The 27,445-nt window shown below is 37.1% G+C and overlaps 1 protein-coding gene across 4 annotated transcripts in view; it reads right to left on the bottom strand.

Annotated features, from left to right (window-relative positions):
* The window catches only part of DAB2 (DAB adaptor protein 2), a 64,132-nt gene extending 38,797 nt beyond the window's left edge, over positions 1 to 25,335 (bottom strand). The window contains exon 1 of one of the 4 annotated variants that reach the window (XM_074206120.1): positions 25,032 to 25,335. The gene's annotated coding sequence lies outside the window, so the exon portion shown is untranslated. The remainder of the gene's footprint in view (positions 1 to 25,031) is intronic. The other 3 variants (XM_074206118.1, XM_074206122.1, XM_074206121.1) reach the window with 3 other exon arrangements.
* Between the last annotated feature and the right edge of the window lie 2,110 nt (positions 25,336 to 27,445).

Genomic DNA, 27,445 nt, shown 5'->3' with positions numbered 1-27,445 from the left:
AGACCTAGGTTTGAATCTCCTTTCCAGAACTTTCTAGTTATGTGTCTATGGGATTATCCTTAAAGTTCAGGATACTTGTGGTAGCTACCTCATTGGGTTATCAGACTCAAACAAGTAAAATTTCATAGAGGTGTTAATTATTACTGTTTCAAAGCAGGCATACCAGTTTTCTTGATCTGAAATTTGACTTCTGACAGTGAATAGTGTACATTTATTAAACACTTACTGTATACCAGACATTGCTAAGAGGTAGGGATTCAAACACAGAAAGTGGGGCAGTCTCTGCTTTTAAGTATTTCACATTTCTAATGGGGGAGGAAGTACAAAAAAAGAGATTTCAGCAGAAAGTCACATGGAACACTAAGGACTCAAGAAGAAAAGGTGAGTAGATGTAGCCTCATTTTAAGTTAGATCAATGGTAAGCTTGGAAGAAATAGCAGGATAAGAAGTCAGACTGAAAGGGATAAAGAAGTGAACACAAATTCTCTGCTAGAAGCTTAGAATTACAAGATTTAGGAAGATAGTTTTATGCTAGAGGCAACAGGAACCAATGAAGATTTTTGAGTAGGGAAGTCACATAGATCACTGGGGTAGATTTTGGCAGCTTTGTAGAGGATGTAATATAAGACTGTTTTTACATTAAATTAACCCCAGTTTGTAATGTTTTTAATAGTTATTTTTCTTTTTCTGCTACCCCAGTGATCTTTGTGCCACCCAATCCTCCTTCAAATTTGGAATTGACTGGCAAAATTAAAAAGAAAGTCATCTGAATTGTGAGAGTAAGTAGGCCAAATAACTTTATGGTGGTCTCTGACAAATAAACACACACAAATTTGGACTGTTTAGGTACCTTTAGAAGAAACAAAAAAATTCTCGACTTCTTAACATTTACTATAGTTGTCAGGTAAGTCACTCCTAGAGAAGTGAAGTATTATTTTAGATCATAGAGAGAAATTAACTTGCTCTAACTTCTCTATCCTTTACAGGCTGACTTCTGATCCTGCTATTTCTTCCAAGATTATTGTTGATTAACTTAAAATGAGACTAAATCTGCTCACCTTATATATCATCTCAGGAAAGAGTACCTTAGTTCTCTATTGCAGGTCTTGGGAGATGGAATCAGCAGAGACTCTGGAGCATAGCTAGCCTGTTGGTTTTGAAGCTATGGATATCTCAGCAGACTTACTGACTGGCAAGCTGAAATGGAGGTGATGTGACCAGAAATGCACAGTCATGCCTGGTTTGTAGCAACAGAAAGAAAAGCTTGGAGAAAGAATTGAAGCCATAAAGGAATCCAGAGTGCCAAGTTAGATGATTTAGGGCTTTGCATTATTAAGGGTCCCCTAGTGAATTTCATAGCTTGTTAAAATGAGATCTCTCTCTTTCCCTCAGCAGAGAGAAAACCAAAGTGAGACCCAGGGACAAGAAGCATTAAACGTTTCAATCACAGCAACATAACTTCAAATCTTCTCCTGGGGCCTAACTCTTAATTTTATGCTTAATTATATCTACATAGTTTAGTATCTGCTGGGAAGGAAGGGCAAGGAATCAAAGTTAATGAGAGGCATCACCAAATAAAAATTCAGAAGTTATTATCTCTAAAATTGTTCATGTTAGGAAAAATATATGATCAGGCACAACTATAGGAACAGCCTTTCCTAGCTCTAGCACACACACACACACACACACACACACACACACACACACTCAAGTAGTTATCATACAGATTAAATGTCAGACTACAAATATGCACTCAGTACTCTGACTACCTCTCCAAAGCCAAAAGGTTTTGGTAAGGAAAACCTCTTTGTCTTTTCTTTTTCTAGATAGAACTAACATTTCTCTCTGTCTCTTTGTCTTTGACTCTCTTCACATGCATACCCACACAGTACATGTTCATATGTGTATATGAATATGCATTTGCTTATATACACATATACATGTATATATATATATATATATATATATATATTTCTTAGAGAGGTTGATTTTAGGTTTTTCATAGCTGAAAGAGATGTGAAGATTGTCTCCACAAGCTTTATCTTTGTACCATGGGCAAGTCTTTTTGCCTCTCTGGGTCTGTTTATTCATTGTTATGTAGGCACATAGAATTACACTATTTTCACTAATATTAGACTCATGCAAATAGACTTGTGCCCTGGGTTACACTTAAAATGAAGGGAAGGAAATGGATGTGAACTAAATGTTCTCTAAGGTCCTTTCTACACAATAATCCATGAGGAGTGTATCCCAGTGTAAGGGATTTAGAATCAGAGGATCTGATTTCAGTCCTGACAGGACTTCTTAGCTTAGTTATTATATAGCCTTGAGCAAGTCATTAAATCTCATGCTTGGCGTTCTTCAAAAAAAATGATAAAGCTGGATTAGATGGCCTCCAAGGCCCCTTCTAGCTGTAACTTCTAAGATCCTGGTCTAATCCCTTCATTTTATAGATAAGGAAAGGAGCCTGGACAGGTAAGGTAATTGGCCTAAGGTCACACAGGGAGTAATAAGTCAGAATCAGAATCTTTCTTACTAAAGGCTAATCTTAGAACCATGTGAAATGGAGTTAAGCATATAAGACATAGAGTCCAACTATTTACATAGTCATCTAATTGTTCTCATTGCCCTAAAAATTTCTCCACTCTAATCCATTCTTCTCACAGCTGCCAAAGTGAATTTTCCTTAAGTACAGATCTGACAAAGTCACCTTCTATTCAGTAAGCTCCCTATCATCAACTCTGTTAGGCATTCCAAATTCCTTATAAGATGACTCCTTTCTATCTCTTCTCTAGTCTTTTTACATATTATTACTATCTAGGCACTAGAGGTGGAGAGCTACTACCTTTTGCTGGTAGGCTCCCCCTCTTCTCTTTTGCCTCTTAGAATCCTTGACTTTCTTTAAGATTCAGCTCAAGTAACATTATCTTCTCTAGGAGGACTTCCTCTCTAAATTTTGTTGTTGTTCAGTTGCATCTAATGGTTTGTGGAGTTCTCTTGGCAGAGATATTGAAATACTTCACCATTTCCTTCTCCAACTCATTTTACAGATGAAGAAGCTGAGGCAAATGGTGTTAGGTGACTTGTGTCACACAGTTTATTAAGTGTCTGAGGCTGAATTTGAACTCAGGTCCTCCTATTTCCAGGCCCTGTGCTCTATCCTCTGTGCCAAGGTTATCTTGTATCTATTCTATACATTTTGTACATATCCATTTGTTTAAATATTTTTTCTTCCTTTGAATACAAGCTCCTTGAATACACAGATTATTTTTTTGCCTTTTTTCTTTTTATTTCCATAAATTAGCACCTTGACTAACACATAATCAGTATTAGCTTTGTGATCCTAAACAAGTCGAAACCCTTCAGGGAGGTCAAATTTCAAAAAAAAAGTCATCCCTTCAATCTTATCAGGGAAGAAGAAAAACCATTTCTATTAGGAAGGCAAGAGTTTAGGTTAACAACAATTAAGTAATCTATAATTATAGTTGCTGCATATAAAAGGTTTAAAAATTTTCTTAAACTAACTAAGCCAAACAACATGGTACAAATATTTTTTTCCCTAAAGGTAGTAGGATAGACTGACATTTAAAATTCCTTCCCTGGCCTTTGATTTTGCATAATTCATTTTAATAAGAGTACCAGTTGCATGAAGGAGAAATCTAAGATCTCTCCCCATATTATACCTGCAAGGCCTTTGTATTCCACTGTTTTAGAGGCTGGAGACTTATCCTTCATTTAAGGTCCCTTACAGGTCAATTCCTGGAATAGTCCAAAATGCCAATATCCTGAAAGAACTAACATTCTAAAAAAAGAGAGAGAGAACTAATATTCTTCCTTCTTAATTCTTCTTAGTTATAAAAGGGTCTTATTTTCCACAACAGGGCTAAAGGCATCTATTTAAGGGGATCATTCTTAGGAAAGGAATAATTTTTTAGCCCTTTCAACAAAAGTCATAAGTGTTACTTTATTCAATCTGAAGTTCTTTAGAGAACTTTTATTTATGGCTTTGAGTGAGTTACCTCTTCATTTGATATGATGCCTTTTCTTCCTTTATTTTTAGGTTTTTTGCTTTATTATTTTTTTTTTTTTTGGCAAGGCAAATGGGGTTAAGTGGCTTGCCCAAGGCCACACAGCTAAGTAATTATTAAATGTCTAAGGTCGGATGTGAACTCAGGTACTCTTGACTCTAGGGCCAGTTCTCTATCCCCTGCACCACCTAGCTGCCTGATGCCTTTTATTTCTTACAGAAGTATTTAGTAGGTGTCAAATATATAGAACAAAAGAGGCAGCATAATATGCTAATGAGGAGGAGCCTTAAAAGTCAGGAAGACTTGGATTTCGGTTACGCCTCCAACCTATGCAGCTTTGTGAATGGGGATCACCAGCCACATACTCAAGGAGATGGAGGGGCTCACAGAAGTCAGGTAATTTGAACCCTTACTTAACATATGGAAAAACTAAGATTTAGGCAGGTGAAAGGACAACTTCGAAGTGTCCCAGGTAACTTAAAATACTGTTACATAGAAGTTACTTAGTTGCTTCAGCAGAAGGAAAAGCAATAGAAATAGAAGTTTACAAATCACTTTTCATCTTTGCAAGACAGAAACTATCTAGCTGTCCCTAGAAAGCAAGGGAGAAAGATTAGAAAACTCCTACAGAACTGAAAACTAACAACCATGGCCAATGATAGGGTCAAACTCAAACAGAAACAGATCCTAGTCAGTCACATATTGATTTGAAAAACCACAAATTAAATCATCTATGTTATAGTATATTTTTATTTATTTTGTTACCTATATTTCAATAACATTTTAATCTGGTCCCAGCCTACTTGGGAATTTTTACCTGCTCTCCCTGATTCTGCTTTTGATACTTCTGGCCTAGAATACCTGAAATAGATTTGGAGGCAGGAATTGGGTTCAAATTCTTTTTCTTCCATTTATTACTCATTTTTCCTTGAAAAAATAGCCTCTATGGCACTTTTTCCATCTCTAAAATGAAAGAGTTGGAACAGATGATCCCTAAGGTTTCTGCTAGTTCCTAGTTAATGATCCTATGAATTTAGAAGCTCTAATTTCTTTCAATGAATAGTTTATGCATTTAAAAAGGATCAGGTTTGGGGCAGCTAGGTGGCGCAGTGGATAGAGCACTGGCCCTGAAGTCAGGAGTACCTGAGTTCAAATCCAGCCTCAGACACTTAATAATAATTACCTAGCTGTGTGGCCTTAGGCAAGCCACTTAACACCATTTGCCTTGCAAAAATAAGAAAAAAAAAACAAAACCCTGAAACCAAAAATGATCAGGTTCTTTTGCCCCAGTGAAATCTCATTTGAGCAAGTCATTCACTTAAAAAAACATGAATTTTACCTTGTTTAAGTTAAAAACAAACAGATAATAAGAGTGATTTGCTATGTAACTGTCATAAGTTAGACCTATTAGTGCAAACATTTCTTTATAGATTATAGATTGAGTTCAAGTATTCTTAACCTATTTGTATTGTGGGCCCCTTAGGTCATCTGGTAAAACATATGAGACCCTTCTCAGAATCATGTTTTATATTTAAATATTATCAAGTTATCATATCATTAACAAAAAAATGATTTTAAAGACCCTGAGTTAAGAACCTCTGATCTGAAGAAAGGACATCAGAGGCTATCTAGTCCATCTCTCTCATTTTAAACATAGGAATCGGAGTCCTAGACCAGGTTTTTTAAGTGACCTCCCCAAAGTCACATATACAAGTAAACACCAGAGCAGAATGAATCTGAATCCTATTCACTAATACTTAATCTGTAAGATTACCAGAGCTTAATAAAGTCACATATTCTACAAAAATTGACATGACATATTTAAAAGGAAGAAATTGTCTAAGATTTCCCATGTCCTTAGGAAATTTGTCCAGATGAAGCAAGAAAGACTGAGGGTTCCAACATCCATAAAATAACTCTACTCCATGGGATTGATTTAAAGTCTTCCAACACAGGTATTATTTTTGTTGAGCAGTGCTTAGATACACCATGCCAACACCCACTAAGGGGCAAGTTACTCTTCATGTGTACACCACACTATCTTTCTGAATCACCAAGCTGGCTTTATCTTCAGTTCTTTTGCCGCTTACAACATATTCAGGTTATTTCCCCCTGAACTGTAACACAGACCTCCTTCAGTAGAGTCTAGTTGGCCACCATAGGAATGTGTCAATATGGGAAACACTGAGAAAAACAATTAATGAGTCATCCTAAAATTTTCCTGGTTCATGAACAGCTTAATGTTTAAGTGAGATGTTCTGGTAGCTATGTCCTTTCAGAAACAAACATAGCATGAACCTTTATAAAACTTATTGAAGATTACTCTCTCCCCAAGCAGTGGACATTTCAAGAAAACTAAGACTATCTAATCAAAGCCAGAGTTCATCTATTTACATGCTGTAGTTTGTGACCCACTCAGTCACTGAATGAAAAGGAGGGTATACTAGGCCTTAAACTAGAGGTTAGACAATGGATTTGAACTGCAGGGTCAAGAGTGTGTTTTTCCAATCACCTATTTTGTAAGATGATTAAAGCAGAAGAGGATTTAATTAGATCATTTGTTTCCTTAGCTGAGCATTGTAGTTCAGTGAAGACAAGCCCTCCTTTCAAAAGCTACTAAATTCAATTTAAAAAATTAGTTGGAAAAATTGAATACTTACTCCCAAATATTATTGAGCAGAATAGGCCATCTTTGTAGCATTCTACCTTTTTTCATTAGATTCCACAACCCAACCTGACTGTCTCATCTTGGATGTCTAGTTTTGTTTCTATAAGCCCTCCATAAGGAAGCTACCCAACATGCTGGTTCTCACTTCTTGTTCTTTTTAAGAATATGTAATTTGAGTTATAGATGCTTAAACTCAAATGAATGTTCTGTCCTCAAAAAAAATCATCACATTTAGAACCGTAATACTTTTCTAATTGATAGTGTACTTTATTAAGTTTAAATTAATGTTATAGAGATATAAGCAGATAATCTTTAATCCAACTTTACAAAAGTTTCTTCGAGAGGGATTCTATTTAATTTATGGAGAAATTTAGCAAATCATGTACTAGTTGCTCCTTTAAAGTTGGGATTAGAATTTCATATAAAAGTCAGGTTATTAGGTGATCATTATTTCTCACTACAGTGGTGGAGTGTGGTAGTACTTTTTAATGGAATTTGCAGGTGTTGGAATACCAACTAAATTATCCCATGTGTTTTTTATCCTGCCTAAAAGTTAGACCAAGTGTTTCTATCTATGAAAAAATCATGGCACTAAATGAATATGCTTCCAACTCTTTATGATAAATGAGTAAAGGGTCTAGAATGGCAACCTTAAGCCTAAGTTAGAACTTATTTGGTGAAAAATAAGTAAAATATCTCATTAAATATTTGTAAACAAGTTAAGTTTTTCAAGAAAACTAACTCTCCCAGAGGAAGTCATCTTCCAAAATTTAGGCTAATAAGAATTGCACCATGTTTCACTTATCTTTTTAGTACTGTTACACCTAACAATCACTCAAATATACATCAAGCATTTACCATGTTCAAAGCAGTGAACACACACACACACACACACACACACAGAGCTATACCTGTATATACACGCACTCACACACAAACACACAACCCTGTCCTCAAGGAGCTTACGATATTCTTCTTGGAGGGGTTGGGGTAGGAAAAGTATGTTCTTAAAAGGCAAAAGGAAACAATATTCAAAGTTATGGGTTCAGCTTTCAGTCCATTAATATGTCAGGAAGATGAAAACATGCTTTCATTTAATTAACATCACTAGCCAGTGCACCTGACAACCTTTGCCTCCACTCTTCAATGATGAATCCTTATCCTCAAGGCCCTCAGGTTAGTTAGGTAAATTATGTAACATGGGCTATAATGAAGCACTTTCTCAATTATTTGTCACCATACTTCAAAAAGAGATTGAAGGAGAACATTTCAGCTTAGGTTTTATAGCTGCATCTTTAAATTGAGATGATCCTTGTGCTACCTACTTCATAAAGCAATTGAGAGGAAAGCCTAAAAGAGTGATATAAATTGTGCTCACTTTGAAGATTGAGACCTATCTACCTAAGTAGGAAGGGAGAATGCATTTCAGGCATATGTGAATAGAGTTACATATAAGACGAATTTGGTAAGTAGAAGGAAGGTAAGGATAATCAGATTGGTCTGGAGTAAATTCATGTAAAAGAACAATGGGATTTAAGATTGACAAGATAAATTATGGGGTTCTATCCTGTGCCCTATTTCTACCCTGCCCCATATTTTGGTAAACTCATTAGCTCCCATAAGTTCAACTATCATTTCTTTGTAGAGAACTTCAAGATCTATTTCTCCACCTCTGGTCTCTCTATCTTGGGCCATTTTGTATCACATGTTGCTTCTTTAAAATCTCCAACTGTATATCTCACAGACATTTTGCATGTAACATGTCCAAAACAAAAATGTATGAACTTCCTTTTTTCCATCATCCTTCCACAACATACAGGTTCAAAACCCAGAACTCATCTTCAACCCTCCTTCCCATCCCACATCCAATAAGTTGTCAAGTTTTGTTAACTCTACCTCAAAACATCTCTCTACTCATAACCAACCACCCTGATTGAAAATCTCATCACTTTTCATCTAAACAATTTAGATTTCCTAAATGATCTTCCTATGTCCAGTCACTGCCTTCTAAGCTACCTTCTGTGGAACCATCAAGTTGAAGTTCCCAAACTGTCTTGCTCACATCACTGTACTGATTGAGGAGCTTCAAGTGGCTACTTTTTTCCTAGAATAAAATCTCAACTCTTCTATTTATGTTTTAATACCTTTCATAGTGTGTTTTTAACCACTCTTTTCAGTATATCACACCTCTTGTTCACCTTCACACAATCTACATGCCAGCCCAAATGGAACACTTGCTGTTCCTCATATGTAATACCCTAGTTTATTCCTGTGCCTTTGCACGGGTGACTTCCTCTCATAGAATTCCTTGCCTCCCTCAAAGGTCAGTTCACTGTTCAAAGGAAATCAATCCTTTTCCCCTCCTAATGCATTTAACTCTGCACTTGTTTTCCCCATTAGAATACAATCACCTTGAGGGTGAGGGTTTTCAGATTTGTCTTTGTAGCACTGTACCTAGCCCATAAGAATAGGCTTAGAAAATCTTTGTTCAAGTGTGGTCATAATGTAGAAGAAAGACTGGTGAAGATTTGGAACTCTAGTTCTAATTTTAATTAAGTGACTTCCAGAGGTCTCAGTTTTGTCATCTATAAAAACAAGGGAATTACATTAGCTGAGACTCTGTAGTGTAGGCAGAAGTCAGGTTTTCTTTCATTCAGGGAAGAGAACCAAAGTATTATGTGTAGGAAGCACAAAGTCAGAAATGACACAAAGACATTTGCTTCTGGTCAATCAAAAAAAGAGACAAATTCACATTTGGTGGCTTGTATTTTGTATCTATTATTGAAGCAGGCTCATCTTCCTTAGACCTTGAGGTCTTTGGAATAAAGGTGTTAAGCTGCTCCCACATTAAAAGTGAACAGATGGCATGAGTAACATGAGTAGCAAACGTAGTTTATCACCAAATGAATTTTTCACTAAAGTGTACACATAGACACAAAAGTAAACACTTTTTGTGAAAGCAGTCTGTCTGATAACAATGTAAAAGTAGTATTGATGAAATTCAGAGCATCCAAAAGAACATCACTTCTACAATATAAGGTAAGTTATTATAGACTTCTTCACTTCAGTTGAGCGTTTGAAGCAATGTTTGACTGGTGTCAAAGCTTTTGCCTATGTGATGAAAGCTTAGATGGCATTCCAATATCTGACGATGTCACACTACCACTACTAAAAAAAGGTTTTCTAGCTGACAGAGAATTTGAATGACTATGTTGATTTGCATGGGGACTGAACAATTACAACTTCTACTCCCTTAGATGTGCCAGGTAAGAGAGTTTACCCTCCAATGAAGATCTATTTCAAAGTGTCTATGGACTTGAATAGACTATCATCTGGAGACTTTCATTATCTCAGTTCACCTTCCTTTCCCAAGCCCAGAGCTGACAAAGGCTAAGAAAGCACAAGTATGTTGCTTATTATGTACCTTACTGAAGGCTACTTTAGATAGACCAGTTAGATTAACAAGTTTCTTTCACCATCAAAAACCAAAAGTCTAGGTCAAGCTAAAGCTTTCCATTGGATGTATTCTAATACCAGCACAACACTTCTAAGTGATATTAGAAATATGAAAATTTCACCTTTTGCTCCTTAATGTTGTTTTCACTTATTACCCACAATTTCTCAGTTTGGTGGGACACAGAAACATCTATGTGTTTCCACTGATTTATGAATTTATGATTCTTATGAACACAGGGAAACTTGGCAAGAGAATTACTTTACTTTATTGCTAAGGAAGGAAGTAAGTCCAAGAGGTACTAATTAAGGAAAGCTGTAAGATATGGCAATGGGTGTTCTGTTATCTCCTCAATTGTCAGATTATAACACCAGATTTTCACATTCACTAATAACCTTAAATGCATAGATACATTTAGTTAGTGTACCTCTGTAATTCTATTGCAATCTGGAAGAGTATGTGGAGACAGTTAATTCTGTATCTTATGTAGATCACTGGCTTTTGTGATAAGAATGAAGAGTAATTTGTTGGCAAGTGGGGTAAATGTTGCCAATGAGATCATTCTGTATGTATGAAAGTGTATAGTGTTTAAGACCATCTATGCCGTGGAAACAAAGAATTACTTTTCATTCCATTCCTAGCAATTTTATCCCTTTAGGAGATAACAAAACATCGACATTGATCATCTTAAGTTACAGAGATATCAAATAGATTAACAAGTTTCAACACCTTATTTTTCAGTGACTTCAGTAGCTATGCCAAAAGATATTCAAAAAGGTATCACTTTTCAGACTTTACTAACTTAATAAATCAATGTCAGAGGTAAGGAAGAAATCTATCAAGGCACTGCTGTATATCTCCAACCTTAATAAATTGCTTTTCTTCATTGAAAGTGTATTTTTGCCTAGCCATAGACCTTGCAAAAAACAGATGCTTAATATTGAAGTGAATTAAGGACTCACAGTTTTAGAGTTGGAAGGGATCTCTAGTCCATACTTACAGGAATCCCATCATAACATACTTAACCTAATGGTTGTTCAATCTTTCCTTGTCTTGAAGACTTCCAAGGAGGAGTAACCTCTTGAAGTAGTATTTTCTATTTTTGGACAATAGCTATGAAAATTTCTCTTTCCAACTCCTAGTCATTACTACTGAATTTGTCTTTAGGATCAAACAGAAAATTCCTAATTCCTCTTCCATATGATAACACATCAACATTTAAAAGATATATTCTAACTCTCCCTTCACCCCTCAATTCCTCAGTATTTTCTCTAAGGAACTTTGCCATCATAGTCCTCTGGACATTGTTCAGCATCTCAACATTCTTCCTAAATTGTGCATAGAACAGAATACAGTACTTTTCAAAAGTGGTTTGACCAAGAGTTAAAACAACAACTACTATTACTACTACCATTACTATTTATTATTATTGTTAGTATTATTAACATAGTGCTTTAGGATTTACAAACTATTTTAATATTTGAAACTTAAAATAACCTGAGAGATATCTTATTTTAATATAGGGAAACTAAAAATAAGATTAAGTATAATAATAGCCAGTATATATTTGTAAACCTTAAGGTTTACACGAATCTTTGTTTAACTTATGAGAGCCTCATAAAACCCTGTAAAGTAGGTGCTACTATTAAAGATGTACCCAAATGACATAGCTATTAAGTATCTGAAACAAGATTTGAATTCATGTTACTCTGTCCAGTTCTTTATTCACTACATGAGTAGTGATTACAGAAAGTCAATTACCTCTTCATTCATGGAATTAAAGCCTCTCTGAATGTAGCCTTAGATTTCTGTGCTGATTTATGGATGATGATGCTTATCCTTCATTCTTGAAAAAGACCATGACAACTGGAGGTGATTCCATCACAAGCAAGTGAAATGAATTTGTCTGTCACCAGTCTCACTTTCTCTTTTGGAACCATCTAGGTCCAGTGACCAGATATAAATTAGGACTATTGGAGATGACCCCTGGATGAAAGGCAATCAGGATCAAAAAGCTAGTAAGTGGTAAGAGTCTGAGACCAAATTTAAACTTAGGTCCTCTTGTTTCCAGGACTGATGCTTTATCCACTTTACCATCTAGCTGCCCAGTTGAGTTACAGGCAAAGTTACTAACCATACAAAGTTTGCTTAAAATAATTACTGCAATATCTGGGTACAAAAGCAAAAAGGTTAAATCTACTCAGAGCAAAGAGCAAATTTAAGTTTTGAACTTTTAAGATCTTTAAATTTTTTTCTCATTAAAATTCAATTTTCATTTTGCATTTGCAATGCTTTTGAATTTCAATTTTGAAGTAATTGGCATGGAAAGACTTCCCTTAAAAATTAGAAATGAAGTATTTTAGTATTTTTACCAGGTTACATTTGTAGTGTCATTCCAAACAGTTGGACATTGTACGTATGATACCATGTGTTTTTTTCTTGGTTTAAAAAATATCTTTTGTGAAGAGGTTATGCTAATTTGTGTATTAATTTATTTTTAATATTTTAAAAAGCATAAGATTGGATTATATTATTCTTTTTAGCTGCTATATTACTTTCCTAACATATTGAGTTTGAAATTCCCTAAACCCCCCAAACCATTTTTTTCAGATGGTGTCATACTTCCTTCATTTTGTACTTTTGAAACAGATTTTATTTTATACCCAAGACCTAACAGTTACCTTTGTAGAAAGTCATCTTATCAGATTCAACCTAATGCTCTAGTTCGTTGAGATGTTTTTAGACTCAGTCACCTAGTGGGGTTGGCAATTCCTACTAGTTTTGTCATCTACAAAAAACATGCTAACTATGCTTTTATTCATGCCATTGACAAAAATATTCAATAGATTAGATTCCAGGTATAGATCCATCTACAGAGTAGAGTTCCCCTGGAGATGGCTTGTGAAGTTGACACTAAATTATTAATGACTACATTTGGAGTTCTGCCATTTAACCAGATCCAAATCTAACTGTAGCATATCTATTTTTGCAAGACTATTAGTATGACAATTTATCATATCAATCCCACCTTCTACAAGAAACCTTTCATAATCTCTCAATTCTAATGCCTTCCCCCATTGATTGCTTCCTAAATGTTCTGTAGATATTTGTGTGGTGGACTGTGAGCTCCAATATGGCAGGGATTTTCTTTTGCCTTTCTTTGCATCCTAGTCTTATATGCCTATCATATAGTAGGTGCCTAATAAATACTTATTGACTGACATTGTGAATCACATTACTAAAAATATTGTTGAAATTATACTGATTTATCTACTTGTGCATATTGAATGAATTAAATGGAAAAGATAAATTTAAGATGAAAGAAATAGATTTTGATTTAACATAGAAGGAAGTGTACTTCCTCTCTGTTCTCCCCCACCTTAGAAATATCCAACAATGGTACTTATTTATAATCTTTCTTCCAACTATGAGAGTTATTGGCACCCTTGAGTATATAATCACACAAAGATCCCTTCTTTTATATATATTCAAAAGGGTCTATTCCTAGTTAGGGTAGACAAAGCAAGGAGTGAGGGTGTGAATAGAATCTATGGCTTTATTTTTAATGTCTGTTTATACTCAAGAATAATATTAAGTTTAAAGCACACTAATATGATGATTTTTTTTTTACTAACTCTTCTCTTTCCAATCCATTTGTCCAGATTAAAATGATTATATGATCTCCCTTCCTCTTCACAAAACCCAATTGTCTTAAATCAATTATAAAGAGACCTCTTCTTCACAGTAGTGATAAGACTTTGTTCAACCTTCACCCATGGTATCTAACTATAGAATCTGGCCATATTGTTTCTGGATTGAAGGCTCCATGGGGGCAGAGATTGCCTTGTACAATTATGTATTGCTTGTGACATTGAACAGACATACAAATACTTGTTTGGTGAGATTTTGCTTGTGGTGGTAGATAGTCATGGAAATTTGTCCAGTGGAGCAGGGAAAACTTCAAAAGACAAAAAGAACCCTTAGGATATGAGAGCCAGTGTACCCTGAGTACCTCATGTTGAGATTGTCATAATAGATTGGGTGAGTGGGAAGGGAATTCAGCATATCACTACTATACTGTGCTCCTTATTTTGTCTTATTATGAAGAATTTATCAGTTTTATTTATTTCTTCTGATGGCACAATAAAAAAAGAAATAACCTTTGCCCTCAAGGAGTTTACAATCTATTGGGTAAGTGGGGGTATACAACATAAGGGAGCAAGTGTAGGGAATAGAATCTATGCTTGCATAAATAGCAAAGTATTTGAAGGGAAAAGGTCAAAATTTTACCATATCATTTTTCAACTTGAGAACCTACAATATTCCCCATTAACTCAAGGTCAATTCTTCTGCTTATTGAACCATATCTTCAAATATAAATAGGATTATTCAATCCATTTCTTCTACCTCTGTGCCTTTATTTATGTGGTCTCTCTACATGTTTATTTCAAAGGCATTCTTCAAGGTCTTCCTCAATTAATGTTTTTTTCAAGAAGCCTTCCTGGGTCAGAGATATCTGGACTACATGTTCCTTTTAGACCCAGATTCCCCAGTATTTGTCTATACATGATCTTGGAAGTTTTGTTTTGGATTACTCCCTAGTAATTTTATTTAATTTTATATCCAAACAAACTTAATTATAAGTGGTTAGTAACTATTCTTGTAAAATTGAATCTCCTATGTGCATTTCATTTGAATTTAAACCTATTAGGGATAATATAACTTTTACACCAAAAAACTACATTTTACATAAAAACTATATTTCATGAGGTTCAAACAAAATGCTACGAGAGGTGTTTCCTATTTATGTATTTTTTGCAGTAACTAATCCAATGCTAAGCTTAAAAGAGTGGGGCAAATTTTGAGTTGGATTCTTAACATTGAGGCCTTGGATTCTAAGATCTTTTTTTTACTATTTTGAAACCCATATGCAGTAAAATATATAACTGCCAGTCTCTATTTTACTCCAATTCATGTTATTTTAACACTAGCCTGTTACATTAAGCCAGAATGGATTCTCTACTTGAAAAATAACTCTTCATGACTATAACAAAAATTAAGCCCAAACTTCAGATTGGTATTCAAAACATTCCCCAATTTGGTCCCAGGCTTCCTCTTCATACTCTAATTAAGTTGATAGATATGCCTTAAACATATCAGCTCCTTTATGCTTGTTCCTTTGTTCATGCCATTTTCAAACTTCCCTCATGTCCAGTCTAATAAGATAATTTACATTTATCTAATACTTTGCATATATTCTTACAACTACAAAGTGCATAGAGAGTTGCTCTCAAAGCCAGCAAGATGTAAGTTTAAATTGTACTTGAGACACACAGGCAGATAAATCATCTAATCTTAGCAAAAAATCTAAGACACTGAGAAGTTATACATTGAAGAGAAGGTTCTAAATTCCATTGGTAAAGGAAATTTTTCATCTGGAATTTCTTTATCCTAATGAAATCACAGGTCTAGTCCCTATGGGAACCTCATGATAGATGAGGAAACTAAGATTCAGAAAGGTTGCCCATAATTACCCAACTAATGAGTATTGCTGATAAAACTGTCATAGAGGACTTCCTGATGTTAAATGAAATTATGATTTCAACCTACCCTTAAGGCCCTATTCAAATACCACCACCTTGACCATCCCAACTAGAAGTGAGTTCTTGTGTCTGTAGTCTTATAACATGTTGGATTTACTATTCATCAAGCACTTGAACCAAATAATATGTGCTATAGTTATGTCATACTCCCTACTAAATTATAACCTCCTTAACTTTTTTATATATCCTCTAATCACTCACACAGAATGTTTGCACAATAGCTATTTCACACAGTGGTTTAACAGGTAAAGATCACCAGTTGGTTGCAGAAGAAATTTTATAGATATTGAGTTGCAAGTCCATTATGTAAGTATTATTACCATCCAAGACACTTTCCCTTTCCCAGTTGCTAATATGGACATTTTATTCAACAAAACCTTGAATATTTTTGACAGGAATATGATCTTTTAAGCAATTAAGGCTTCCCAGCAAAACCAATAATATGGATGCAACACCAGGTCTCTGCTTCGGAAGCTAAACAGAGATTAAATTAAGCTGAATTCCCCATCTTCTAACAAAACACGCTGGTTTAAGGAGATTAGTGTCATTGTACATCTGCTGGATGCTTTTAATGAGGAGAAGGTTTATTGCATTTACTTTCTAGTTATGTCTTAAGGTTTAACTGCTGAGAAAGCCTTGATGTAAGGCTTTTCCTTATGCTAAGTAAAAAAACACTTGGGTACCTGTAGTTCAGGTACTGGATTAGTCACAAAGGACTTCGAACATTCTTGTCAACAAATTCATGAAAGCCAAATGACAAATTATAAACAAGATTAGAGTACCTGAAAATAAAACTCAGCATTTTTCGTGTGTGTGTGTGTGTGTGTGTGTGTGTGTGTGTGTGTGTGTGTGTGTGTGTGTGATGGCTATTTTCTCATAAGATGTTATTAAAAATAGGGCAAAGAAAAAGGAAAATTAAGGGAAAAAAGAGTTGATAATTATTTAGAGTGCCACATACTTTAGTAAGTTTTGAAGAATACCATAAAAAAGAATCTATTTGGATGATATGCTGTTCAAAGTGAGACTATTTCAGGGTTTTGATAAAGGAGATCATGGCATTTCAAAGATCTTTATATCAGGATGCCTTATCCTGAAGTCTGTAAACCTTAATTTTTTTTTTTATATCTTAGTAAACTGTATTTCAATATAATTGGTTTCTTTTGGAATAATACTCTGTATTTTGTTCATTTAAAAGCAAAATTCTAAGAGTAATGGAAGCCCATAGTCTCATCAGCCTGTCAAAAGGGTCCATGACATACAAAAAAAGTTACATACAGGAGCAGCTATGTGATCAGTGGATAGAGCACTGGTGTTGTAGTCAGGAGAACCTGAGTTCAGATCCAGCCTCAGACACTTAATAATTGCCTAGCTGTGTCACCTTGGGCAAGTCACTTAACCCCAATGCCTTAAATTAAAAAAAAAATTTAAGTTACATATAATATATAATGAGATCAAGGAGAGAAGTCATGGAGTTCTAAGCCACAAAGCATGAGGTTGGTTAGTGAATAAGCATAATGTATGGTCTAAATCATCTGAAAAATGATTAAAAATTTTTTTTTTTAGATTTTTCAAGGCAATGGGGTTAAGTGGCTTGCCCAAGGCCATGCGGTTAGGTAATTATTAAGTGTCTGAGGTGGGATTTGAACCCAGGTACTCCTGACTCCAAGGCCGGTGCTCTATTCACTGTGCCACCTAGCCGCCCCTGAAAAATGATTTTGATTTTGATATGTTTACTGGGAAATAAAGAGAATATACTTCCCCAAATCATTGCAACTGTGTCATTAGGTTTCAGTAATGAAAATTATTGATTCAACAATCATTATTTTCTTACACTCCAACTAAGAGCTTATACATCTGAATGCCGGAGATTACCTTTTTTTTTGGCAAGGCAATGTGATTATGTGATTTGACCAAGGCCACACAGCTAGGTAATTGTTAAGTGTCTGAGGTCACATTTGAATTCAGGCACTCCTGACTCCAGGGCTGGTGCTCTATCCACCATGCCACATAGCTGCCCCCCAACAATCATTTATTAAGCAAGTACTACTGCAAAGTCTAGTGCTCAAATTGGGGGAGAGGGAGAGAAGAAGAGATAAGAACTTTTATCCTTGACTTCAGTGGGGCATACAGTCTAAGCCTAAACATGAATGCTTTATTTGGAAACATGATGCCTAGAGATCTAAGGATTTGTGAGGGGGTTTTGGTTGCTTTGATTTATTTTTTTTGGGGGGGGAGAGACTTGGCAAGGTTCTCAGATTATTCTAGTTAATGCTAAGAAACTCAGTTTAGCTATACCATTCTAAAGAAATAGTTACACCACACAGAAGAAACATGAATTTTTTTTAAACAGGAATAGCCTACAAAGATAGCTGAACTAGCAACTAAAGTAGACTGTTAGTGCCAAGAAAACAGAAATCATGAAATTTCCACACTTTTTATCTAATTCCTGGAACTATGTTCTAAACCACGTAGGCATGTAAGAAGATTTTGTTGAATTGAATATCAAATATGCCCGGGAAAGGAACTGGTCTTGACACCTACTTGAGTCTCTTGTATGCCATTCCTACATCAACAAGAGCTGATGGAGTATTAAATTGGCACTTCTCCCATCTTTGCTTGAACATGAGCTACTACTGTGAGGGGAATAGTGGAAAATCTATTGGGAATGTAAGGCATGCGGTTGTTTTTTTTTTAAATCTAGTAGAATCATGTTTTTAAACAGATTTGTATAGCTTGAAATATTCTCTCTCCCTAATAATTTGGTTGGTCCAAATTGTATCTCCAGTCCTTTGCACAGTGACTGGCACATCATAATAAATGAGATTGCTCTCTAGAAAAGCCAATTTATCCAGATTTTTCATTTATTAACATATACTTTAACAAACCACCTCTAGGTAATTATCTCGATTGATATGAGAAGTCAGAATAGTCACAAAACAAAACAAAAACAAAAAAACCCCCTTACCTTTCTGACTTGTTCTTTAACTTCATATACATTCTTTCATGACTCCCAGTGAGGTGCACAGGGTATTATATTGTTTGTTGATGATGCAGAAAGAACAACTAAATGACTTGCCCCAGGACACTCAAATTGACCAGTAGCAGGAGAAAGCAATGAGCTGGTCTCACAGCTCAGTTCTTTGACTATTATAATACTACCTCTCTTGTTTTTTTTTTTTAAACTAATAACCCAAACTCCACCCTCTCCCCTCCACTCCCCAAAGCATATTTAAAAGCAGATTAGAGATCATGATTTAGTTATCTATTCTACTGGAGGTCATAGATCTTAGATTTAGAGATAGAAGGAAATTTGGAGGTCATCTAATCCAACCAGTTTTTTAATTTTACAGATGAGAAGAACTAGAACCCCTAGGAGGTTAAGTGACTTGCTGAAGGTCACATAGGTAATACAGGACAGAGCTGGGATTTGAACCCTGCTTCTCTGGCTCCAAATCCTGTGTTTTTCCTTTGTTTTTCCTATGTATATATGAGTGTTTGTATGTGTGTGTGAGAACAAAGACTATTTGATGACCCAAGTCCTGATCATTAGTACTGGGCTTGGAATATTCAAAATCTTGGTCCAAGACCTTCCTGAAACTAACTAGATATGCATCTATGTTCTATAAAATAGGGACAAGAATTCTGTGCTAAGCAAACTTTAAAGAGGTATGTCATTGCATATGAGTTTCAGTAACTTCCTGGGGCAGAGGAGAAAGAGACATAGACAGAGACAAAGAGGGAGAGGGAGAGGGAGAGGGAAAGAGAAAGAGGGGATGGAGTGGGTGGAGAGCTGCTAAATCAGAAAAATTTAAATGCCAGTATGACTTCTGACATATACAAGCTGTAGGACCCTAGGCAAATCAACTCTTTAATATAGAGTAGACCCCAGTCTTTACCAGTAGAGGAAATTTTCTAATATGTAGTCCCCTATGCAAATTGAAATTATGAACATAATTTACACTTTTTCTTCCCCCCCCCAAGTAACACTATTGAATACATATTGCATAACCATCTCCACACCCCTTCTTAAGGGAGAAATTAGACATTGGTACCTTCAATACTAAGAAATGAAGTAACACACTTTCTTTAAAGGTAGGGACATGACATGATGAAGAAGAGGAAGGGGAAAGAAAAGGGGAAGAGAGGAGATAAAAGTCAATGATTGAATCTGTGATTTTAGTTAAAATAACCTGTATCTTAAATGCACTTTTTAATTGCCTCATCACATTTTTAGTGATCTACTTTAACCCAGTTTGCTTCTCTCATCCCATGTAGGACCATCATCTCTGACATTTTTCCTAACAAGATTTATCTCCCTTTCTCTCTTCCTCTCCTTAGAAGAGAGATCAGTCAGTATTGCTAGTGCTGCAGTTAATCCACAAAGGAAAAGAAGCAAGGTGAGGAAGATTTCAATGCTGGCAATATGACAAAGAAGTCAGGTTGTGCTAAATTGTGTACTTCGGGATAATTCAGCTACCATATGGAGTAACATAGAAGCAACAGCCTACTTCAGAGTGACACAGCTAGTTTCTCTAGTATGAGTGTGAGGCAATAACCTTAACCAATCAGAGGGGACTTGTTAAGGAAACATCACTAAGATTCCTTGAATTTGAAAACCTCTCTTACCTAACTTTCTGGGAAATTGTTCTTTGAACTTCTCCCAAGGATTCTCCTAGATCATCCCTAGTTCTTTCAGATTTTTGCTTCCTTATTCCTTCAATATAATTTAACTTGTTGCCTGACTCCAAAATGTAAGCTTCTCTCCCCTAGTCACTCATCATAAGTATCAGTGTCTTTAAATGGAATTCTAAAGGTGCTTAAATAGTAAGATACTTTGTACAGATTATGGGAGGGGCTTAGCCCAAGGTTCTTTTTCTATCAGACCAGTTTTAATTTTGGTCCCAGAGGTCCCTGGGTGATCTTTTTCATCTTGTTTGTTAAAAAGTTTTCTATTAGAAAGGGAAAAAATTATGAAGTGTAATAAAACAAAGGAGTTGGGGGTGTTAGTGGACAAGGGAAAGGAGATTCTGGTTCCCTTTGCCAAAAGTGTCACTCTCATTTTGGGCCAGGAAGTGATTTGTTCGGACTCCCTCTGACTCCAGAGTCACAGGCTTTCTTAAAGGCTCAGAAAGGGATGCATGAAAAGGAGCTATCCTTGGCCATGAGCCCTGCTGTGTAGGCAGCCCGTCACTCCACAGATGGCTAGCCTAATCATTGCAATTAATATGGGTGGTCCATAGTTTCCTTTCTCTTTCCATCCAATGCAGGTCTTTGGAAAAAGGACTTTTTTTCTTTATATGTAGTTATGGAGGTGTGGGGTAGGGGAGAAGAGTAGCCTGGCAAAATGAAAGTAGAAAAGATCATATAGACCATGGAGAGTCCTTTGAACCACAAACAGAGACTTTTTTTGTCTGGTCTGTACTAATGTTGGAATAGACAAATATGCTTCCCTTGTTTATAGTTAAATGTTTGAATGCTAGTGTTTATTTTGCAATATATGAGCCTTAATTATGGAACCTCATTAAAATGAGTATTTTTGCAAAGAATGACTTATATTTACTTGTATAGTGTATTGTGTGTGTGTGGGAGAGTTGGGAGGGCAGTGGAGTTGGTTTCTTGTTCCATACATGTTTCAGTGTGTTTGCCTCTATTATACTCCTTTTCCCACTAACATGTAATGAATGCATTAAGATTAAGAGACTGCATAAAGTATTTGAAAGAGCAATGGATTTGGAATTAGATGACCTTGGTTTAGTTTCTCAGCTCTGCCATATTCTAAGTGACTGACCTGAGCAAAGGGGTTCATAGAATTATAGATATAGAGCTTGGAGGGATCTTAGTCCCTTGGAGGTCATCCGATTCAAACTTTTTATTTTACAGAGAAGAAAACTGAGGTCCAGTAACCAATGAGATGGTAACTTGCACACAATTACAAAGGCCATCTCCAATTGTCCTGATTCATATCTGGCTACTGGACCCAGAAGGCTCTGTAGGAGAAAGTAGGGCTGGTAACTTTGCACAACACCCCCCCACTCAAATCCAAATAATGTGCTTGTCATGGCATTACCTCCCTGATGTCATGGTTCTCTTCCAGAATAAATATCATCATCATCATCACCCATTTTTACCATCAATCCAGCACTCTAAAGTTCCTCCTAGCTCTTAAAAAAAATCTAGACTTCTATATCTCAAAGGTTATATTGGTCATTAAGCCAACTTGAAATCAAAGGGCATCTCCCCCTCTCCATTTCTGCCTCCCTTAGTAGATTAGAATGCTTGACTTCTCAGGTTCCTAAGGTATCCATTAGTTTTCTTTGGGAATACAGATCCACTATTTGTAAACAAATAAATAACACATCTATCCAAAGCACATCAACCCTACCATCATAGTTAATAAGTTTCTGTTGGAGATTTTCTTCTAGCTCTAGAATTGCAATGGCATTGGTTCAACCTTAGCATTACATTTCAGAACCAGAGAGCATTTTAAAAAACCACATTCTGAAACTCAGGTGTTTCAAACTGCCATTCTGCTTATGCTTACTCAAAAGACCAGAAAAGTGCACATTTCTACAGCAACTAGCTCAGTCTTCCAAGCCAGTCAGGCCCCAAGTCTCTCCAGCTGATTATCTTTGTTCTAAAGACCAGTAGGGCAATGTCCAACCACTATTGTGTCCCAGGAATGAGATTTTTTTTCCTCCAAATGGTGGAACATTTCCACAAATTATTCTTCCCCCTACACAGGAACAGAGTTGGGAAAGTCTGAAAGGTTGAGATTTGGAGTAGAACAGATTGTAGCCCCAAGTTAAACCCATGAAGAGTAGGCAGTTTAGTAGTACTAAATTTAAGTTTACCAACACCAAGCAACAGAAAAAATGGAAAAAAACCCATAGTCACTGCCTTGTGAAGAGGTCCAAGTTTCCCCAAAACATATTGCTAACCAGAATCCAAACTGCTAAGCCTTCTCTTGTTCTCTATATAATAAACAGGGAGGAATGACTTAGCAATCCAATAAATAATGTTGCCAGTTAACCAGTCAGCAGGACTCAGAAGTCACCAGCATCCCTTTCCTGACAACAAATTGTCTTCGAAGCCACTGATAAGGTAAAGGAAAAGATGAAACAAGTCACCGAATCACAGATTTAGAGGTCATCTAGTCTAATACCCTCATTTAGCTACCCAGGAAAATGGAGGTCCAATGACATTTAATGACTTGTCTAAGGTCACACAGGTAATGTAATTACAGGGAAATTTTAGAGTTTCAGTCTTAGACTAGATCTTGAACTCAGCAGTTATTTTATAACATCAAAGTCTATTCTTCACTAAAGTCTTAAACAAGTCTTTTAACTTGCAATGTAATACTTCTCCCACATCTCTAAGATATGGGGTGTTACCTGTGCTTGCTCTAGAAAGTTAGCTTAGATGGGAAGTGGGAAGTAGCTAGTTGCATACATCTGCACATATGCACCCAAAACCTTCACAAAGTCACAAATACACATCCATGAGATTAAGGAAGAAGGTGAGCCATAATGAGGAGTTTGGAAAAATTACCTACAATTTCAGAAAAAAAAGATGTCAAATCTAATTTAGGATAAAGATACTTGAATGTTAAGAAAGAAAGACACTAGAGGTTATTGGCCACAAAGAATATCTGCCTTAAAAGGGTAGACTAGTAAACTGCATAGTAATCTTTTCATCCTGCCTTTTTAAGAGAGGATTGACTAGCCTATTTTACTCTTGCCTATTAATGTTGTTCTTCCCCAAATTCTCTCTCCCCTTCCCTTTTCCAGAAAGCATTAAGGAAGAAGCTGCAAAAAATCTCCTCTATTTTCAAGTTTCATAAAGTCTTATCTCCCTCCCTGTGACAGAGTAGTGACAGGGCCCAGAAAAAATAAATGTGAAGTCACGACAAGGCTTCTGTTGTAAGAAGCTTGTCTTAGATCCCAAGCGTCAGCAATCTGTCTGGTGCTTTCTATATGTTTTCCTCCCATCTCTCTATTTTAAAAGAGGGGGGGGGGGGAAACAACCTGGCACATGTTTTTCTCAATGTGGGCAGGAAAACTTATGTTGGAGAAACTCTAAGAAAAGCTACTTAAGACATTAATTCGATTCTTGGGGGATGGTTTTTCACTCAGCATTTTTAGGTTCTGTACCGGCTATTCTGGGTGGTTCCCTTCCCCCCCAGTGACAGGGGCCAAGAAGCCCCATCAAGGAATTTCTGTGGTAATACTAATATTTTAAAACCTAAGATTGAGTCCCTTTCTCCACCCAGTCACTCCCTGTCTTTTCCTTCTGCCATATTAAAGTTATTCACTGGCATAGAGAAGCTAGTTTCTGGACCCCACGTTTAATTTGGAAGAGGTTGCCAGAAGTCCCTCCCTCCTGCTAAGGCTTCCGTCATTAAAAAATAATTATCTCAGCAAAGTTCTAAACCTACATCGAAGGCAGAAATCAGGCCGTAGCCCGTGGGGATATTAAAAAGAGACACCTAAAGCCAAGGAAGTGAACACCGCTGCATTTCCAGTTGGCCGCCAAGGTTGGTTTTGGGGTTGGTTTGTTTTTCCGTTTTTCTCCCATTCCTTTTCCCATCTGGCCCTCCACTTTGCCCCCGCCAGCCCGGAGAGCCCACCGGCCTCAGCGCCTGCCCTTCTCCTGGAGGTGGCGGCGGCGGCCAGGCAGCTTCGAGCCTCCCCACTAGTGGGGCCAGTTACCTTCCGGCAGCTATTGTCTTAGGAAAGCCGGCAGCGGGAAGAGAGCGAGACAAAGTTCCAGAATATTTCGTCCCCGTGCTTGTCACTCCCGGCTAGGCTGCTCCGGAGTCTCCCAGACCAGGTCCTCCCTCTTTGTTAGGCAAGCGAGCAAAAGCAAGCACGTCGGGGAGCTCATTAGGCAGTCACCAGAGGGAGGAAAAACTACCACCAACAAGGGTGGCTTTCTAGAAGCTGCCGGCGCCCGCCTCCCCCTTCCCGGGATTCGGTGGCAGTTTTCCTCCCTTCCCTTCCCGCACCGCCGGGTCTAAGCCCGGCTCCGAAGGCTCCTTCATTCAGCCCCAGCCCTGTCTCAAATGCCAGGCTCCAGGACCGCCCGCTCCCACCGCACCTCGCAGCCTCCTTGCTCGGCTGGCTCCCCGCAGCCCGCTCTCCCAAGAGGGCCGGGAAAACCGAGCCCAAGCCCAGCTCCGGACCTCCAAGAAGTGAAAGCCGAGAGCAGGGGTCGAGAAGGAAGGGGGGGGGAGAGGGGGTGGGGGGTGGGAAGGGGGAAAACCACACAAAACTACTCACAAACTAGCTCCTTTCGGTTCCGAGCATGATTTCTCCCCCCACTGCTCCCCAAATCCTCTCCGGGAGGACTGGCCAACCCCGCGGGCCGGTTCAGTACTCGGTTGTACGCTGGGCTGCCGAGCGGAGTGAGCCACTCACAGGGAGAGATATGGTTCTAATCAGATGCTGGCAGCTGAGGACTCCCCAGGAATGCGCTGTGATGTTTTTGCTGCTCCAGCTTGGTTACTCCCCCTCAACGTGTCTGCTGAGTCTTCCAAACTTAACTGTTTATTAACTCCTGCCGAAGCCACTAGAGGATCTCCTTGCCTGCGCCTCTGGGACTCAGCTGGGGCCAGAGGGAATCCCAGCAGCATAGTGGGATATAGAACGGGGGGGGGGGGGCTCCCTGTAAAACGGCCCTAGAGCAACATTTCAGGTGAGGGCTTGAGTGTGGGGTGGTGGTGGTGGTGGTGGTGGTGGAGAACAGCTTGTGCCCCGCCGCGGTAGCCTGAGGTGAGGTGGCAGATCAGCTCAGCCTTGGGCTGTGCGACTCTTCCAACAAAAGACTTGGAACTCAACTTTCTGCTTGGTGGAACTGGAATCAAACACTACTGAGGCTCTCCAGCTTTGAAGGACAATCCGTCTCTTTTCACAGATGAATGAGCTTAGGGGGAGGTAGGTGGATATGGGTGTTCGGTGAGTCTGTAATATGAATCTATGCAAACGTATTTATGCATAGGCACACAAATACAGAAGACATTCCTTATTTGTGTGTATTACAAGCACAAAATTATCTAGGTGAGGACATAACAAAAAACACATCCCCTCCCCATATCCTTTCTACACAATTTTCCCTCCTTATTTGTGGAGGGGAATTTATATGTGCAGCGGTGATTTGTAAGAACTCTACTGTGTATAATCTATATGTTTTATTCATCCATGTATAATATAAAGTTACATGTACTGAAGGCAATCAAGGGGAAACTCTAATTGATTTGGTGAGTCCTTCAATCCACTGGATGAAATATCGGAGATTAGATGGGGGGGGCACATCAATTCTATTATGGTTCTCCTGATCATTCCGGATATCAACATACACATAAGTAGGCTTTCTTCCTTTGAGATTTTTGAAGCTGTATAATAATCCATGGAAAATAATGTATAATTTTAGAAGATTGCAGCAATATATTTAAATGTTTTCCTTATGACCAAGCTAGTTTTCCAGGGATGAAAAAATGTTTTAACTTTAGGGAAATTAGTATAGAAATTACTGTATAATGTAGAAGTTGTATTGAAGAATGCCTTAGACAACAATAATAAATCATGTCAGTTTACCTACCATTTAAAAATGTTTAATGTAGTCTTTCCAGTTATTTTGTTCAATTAATATAATTTGCTAGTGTCTCTTCTCCTTCCACTGATGTTTATGCTTCAGAATGTGTCTATTATACAAGCAACTTAAAATTATACAGATATAACACTGCTTAAAATCATTAAATCATCTGAAAAGACATTCCATATGAGCAAATATTTTTTCAATTCATTTTTTCTCTTTGTTTTTACCAAAGCCAAGATTGACAGTGTTTGGTAAATTAAATAATTGGGAACTATGCTAAGAGAAGATTGATTTTATTGATCAATTAATCAAGTGGATAGTGAATTCGAATTTCTCTTCTGGAGAAAGATTGGGGAGGAGGGAGGAAGGTCAATTCTGGCTCAAGTCACATGCAATGTGTTTTGTGGTCTCACTTTAGTCCTAACTATAAAGCCACTTTGTAATTTGGGGTAGCTCAGTAAGACTGGCAATCTCCTCTCTGAAGTAGGTCAGGCTTGGAATAGCAAGGGTGCAAGGGTGGAGGAGCAGGGTTGAGTGGATTAAATTTACCTTATATATATTGGTACTGGCTCCATCTTTCACTTTGGGGTGGGGAGAAGGACATGGTTATGAAGTCAAGAGAATCAAACAAGCTATGTTTAAAATTATTATATCACTTTATGGTAGGTATGGCAATTTCAGTTCCATTAAATATATATAAGTGCAAAGATTTTTAGTTTTGTTATCTTTCCAGGCACATCATTGTATATTCTTTATATTTTTAAGAGATAATAATAATAGTGATAGTAGGTGTGGCATAGGTATGCAAACATATGTATGTATTCATATACAAATATGTTATGTATATAGGTTTACAAAACTTCTGTTCATGTATTTTCTTATTTCCTAATTAACATCAAACTTGTGAAATAGATTATCTAATAATATGATAATAATAATATTTGATAAGAATATTATCTGATGAGGAATAATGAGGAAACTAAGTATCGGGGCAAGATGAGTTCCCTGTCCATGGTGAAAGCAGTATTGAAATCTGTCTTTCGGGGGGCTAGGTGGTGCAGTGGATAAAGCACCGGCCTTGGAGTCAGGAGTACCTGGG

This window comes from Macrotis lagotis, chromosome X (assembly GCF_037893015.1).
Source record: "Macrotis lagotis isolate mMagLag1 chromosome X, bilby.v1.9.chrom.fasta, whole genome shotgun sequence".
Classification (NCBI taxonomy): domain Eukaryota; kingdom Metazoa; phylum Chordata; class Mammalia; order Peramelemorphia; family Peramelidae; genus Macrotis; species Macrotis lagotis.
This window is presented reverse-complemented; position numbering and strand designations above follow the sequence as displayed.